The sequence below is a fragment of the Lactuca sativa genome, chromosome 1 (assembly GCF_002870075.4).
Source record: "Lactuca sativa cultivar Salinas chromosome 1, Lsat_Salinas_v11, whole genome shotgun sequence".
NCBI lineage: Eukaryota > Viridiplantae > Streptophyta > Magnoliopsida > Asterales > Asteraceae > Lactuca > Lactuca sativa.
Window position 1 is genome coordinate 78,982,559 of NC_056623.2, and position 3,683 is coordinate 78,986,241.

Genomic DNA, 3,683 nt, shown 5'->3' on the forward strand with positions numbered 1-3,683 from the left:
GTGCGCGTTCCATCTGGGGAAAATGAAATCCCAAAAACTTAAAATCCCCACCTTCCTTTTTTTTCTCCCTCCACTTTAATTTCCCTAGTAGCTAGGGCTTTTTTTCAAGAACTTGCCCCGATTATGCCCTCCTGTACTGCTCATTCTCTCTTCAACTTCCCTTGCTCTCCTTCTCACTTCGACAAACCCTTTCTCTTATTCTCGGTTCTCGACGTCAACAGCTTCTCCTACCTCCGACGTTTCTCTTGGTGTTGGCGCCTCCCACCTCTGACCTCCGTCTAGCCCCGCCCCACCGTCCAACGCTTTCCAGCGTCACCCAGCCGATGGAGCACCTCATCTCCGGCAAAACTGTACGGACAATTCCAATCTCTCGTAAGTTTCGGTAATTTGAATATTTGATTTGTTGTGATGCGACTTAGATCTTAATTACACTCGGATGCTCGCTTAGAAATAGATAATTTTTACAATTCGATTCACCCTTAATCTGTCATTTCGTTTTTGAAATCATTGATCCATCGTGATTGGGCTTTATGTGAGCATCTTCGTTTTCTAGATTTGAACTTTGTGGAATATCTAATATTACGTTAGATGTGCCATTGATTCGATAATTGTTTGAAATTTCAATTAGGCTTAGCATTTTAGGGCATGACCGTTTGGAATCTGTGTTTCTGTTTGGTGTTTTGGTTTCGTTGCCTTTATTTGTTTCGTGTTTTCATGATGCATCTGAACTGTACTGGTTTTAGGTGTCTGATAATATACTATACATATGAAGTGATATAGCTGTATTTTTCTTTAGCATGCCAGATGTGGCGTCTAATTTTATATCCAACTGTAACTTCTGTAATTGTGATTGATGATTTTGGGATTTTAGGCTTACCATCCGGGTTGATTACTAGATATGGGGGTTTACCTAAGCACACCTAAAACTGATAAAACACCCGACGATGGTGAGAATGAGAAACTGAGATATGGAGTCTCATCCATGCAAGGATGGCGCACATCAATGGAAGATGTTGTAAGTCCCTAGTATAGGCTACTTGTTAGTTATATAAGCTATTGTTCCTGTTTGGATTTTCTATATTCTAAAAAGGTATGATAGTTTAATGCTCTTGTAATCTTGTTGAATTTTCTCTATATCTCTCTATGATACAACTTTCAGTCAGCCCAAACATTGATCACTATAGTAATTAACCAAGATTTTATGTGTCAATATGAGGTGTTTGGTAGCATGCTGCTTTAGTTGACTTGGACAACTCCACATCTTTCTTTGGCGTTTATGATGGCCATGGAGGTAAGCATATGGATATAGATTATATACACACATGTTTGTTTCTTCATATATAAGGTGTCCTCACTAAGCTTTTTTTTTATCTTTCAGGTCAGGCAGTCTCTAAGTTCTGTGCCAAGTATCTTCACCAGCAAGTCCTGAAGCAGGAAGCTTATGCTGCTGGTGATATTGGAACTACTGCCCATAAATCTTTTCTCAGGTTACTCTTCTATGTTATCTATTCACACTAACCAAATACATGGCTGTTTTGTCTTGTCTGCTATCTGAAGAAATTGGTATCATTATGCAGAATGGATGAGATGATGTGTGGACAACGTGGCTGGAGAGAGTTGGCTATATTGGGAAATAAAATGGATCAATTCATTGGCATGATAGAGGGACTAATTTGGTCACCAAAGGGTAACGATTTAAAAGGTCTAAATCATAATTGGTCTATTGAGGAGGTACTTTCTTTCTTCCTTCATACACACCAAATATACTGATGTCTGGATGAAATGAGTTGTTTCAATGAATTGATGTATGTATGTAAGAGCTGTTAAAGGCATAACTTTTTTTAAAAGATGAAGTTGGTAAGAGCCTATTTTTAGGGTCCATTAAAGATTCAAATGTGGAACCATGGAATCTCTCCGCTATATTGTTGTTAAAAGACAACAATACCCTTTGGTAGATGTTGAAGCACAATATAAAATATAACATGTATGTTTACTTTGAAGTTTATGCAGGTTTCTTGGACTTGCTCCTCTGAGAGGTTTCTTCACAATCTCTTGTTTCTGGTGTGCAACATCAACAACAATAATTTCTTCTCTTGGGCTAAAGAGATAATGACACATGCCAAGGTTATCTCTCTCTCTCTCTCTCTCTCTCTCTCTCTCTCTTTCTCTTTCTCTTTGTATGTGTGTGTATACCTGCAGTTGCACATGTAGTTTGTGATCAACTGATTTCTTATAGGAATACAAGATGATGACTTGTCTTCCATCATTATCTCAAAAGGAAATACTTGTTAAGCTCTTTCCATCTGTTGGGACATACAACACCTATCCAGGCTGGATCCCTTCTACTTGTGGGCCCATTTCTTGATTACTGGTTAACAGAAAAGAGAGTCAACATGTTTAAATATGATATTTCCTCTATGGTGAGTAAGAGTATATTTATACAACTATAAACCAGTAATTGTTAACAGAATCATGGTTTTATCTGTGTAGGATTTCTTGGTGTTATTGATAGAGGATAAGGAATTGGTCGAAAATCCTATGATTGATGCTTGGTTACTGAAGAATAGAAAAAGTCCCTGGGTTGGGAAGAAAGAAGGGTTACAGGGATGTTGGATCTTTTATTGAACTCACTCCTGATGCATCTGAAGTGGTAAGTCTATTTGTTCCCTGGAGGATAATATTGTAATTGTTCTACTTGTTCTAAAGCTACATCCCTATCATATACACACGGTTAAATTTTACTAATTTATCCCAACCTAATACCCATACGCATATGTCCATTTTAACACACGCCTACATTCAACTATCTGCAATAGAAAACCATCATTTAGAATAACAAAAATATATTAAAATTTAAATATAAGTAAGCATATACCTGCAACCTAACTTCTAGAATAAATTTCAACTGTGTCTTGGGTTGGCATTACCTCTCACTAAGTTTTGCAAGCTGAAATTTTACCAAATGTTAATAAACCTAATAAAATACTAAAAAAAAGACTTTTTAGTTTTTAATATAATACTACCAAAAAAAATATTGGAATTCTAACTTACATGAACTGTTTGCATATGCAGTAAATCCGCAAGTGCTTTTTGCCTCGACTGTTAATGTGAAAAAAAGAATCAAAGTATTATGTATCAGAAACATAAATTTAAAAATATATAGAAAATTACAATTATGCCCTTGTATACTGATTGGTTAGTATCCCAACGTTCATAATAGTGAGTATATCTCTCTAAAGAATTCTTTGCCATTTCACTTCTGTGTTCAGATTCATCATACTACAAACGGAAGTGGAATGAATTACAAGATTAAAGATTTGAGACTTTAAAAAATGAATAATTGTAATGTTTTATTGAATTGAGAGTAAAATACAATTAGTTTTATTACATGATGTTTATAATTCATGCATGTTTACAGCTGCATTTGCAACCTTGTTCTAACAACAAACCCACATGTAGTATTTAATTGTTTATTTACGGTTGTGCCCCTGAACTATTATGTATTAACATCCATAATCCTTTTGTTCTCATGTTAGTTAAGATTCATAAAGATACTTATGTTCTAGCTGAATATAAATAAGTCTTTCTAGTAGCCCCACCCTTATCCTTAGCAACATAATTAATTACATTAGCATCTAATGTAATTCGGTTTTGCTTACAGTAACGAGGAAGAAGCAAGCCAT

The 3,683-nt window shown here is 35.7% G+C and overlaps 1 non-coding gene across 1 annotated transcript; it reads left to right on the forward strand.

Moving 5' to 3' along the window:
* Window positions 1-397: 397 nt before the first annotated feature.
* On the forward strand, window positions 398-1,472 carry LOC111885999 (uncharacterized). The gene is made up of 3 exons (XR_008224719.1): window positions 398-532; window positions 872-1,291; window positions 1,379-1,472. It is a non-coding gene; the product is annotated as an uncharacterized LOC111885999 (transcript).
* The last annotated feature ends 2,211 nt before the right edge of the window (window positions 1,473-3,683 follow it).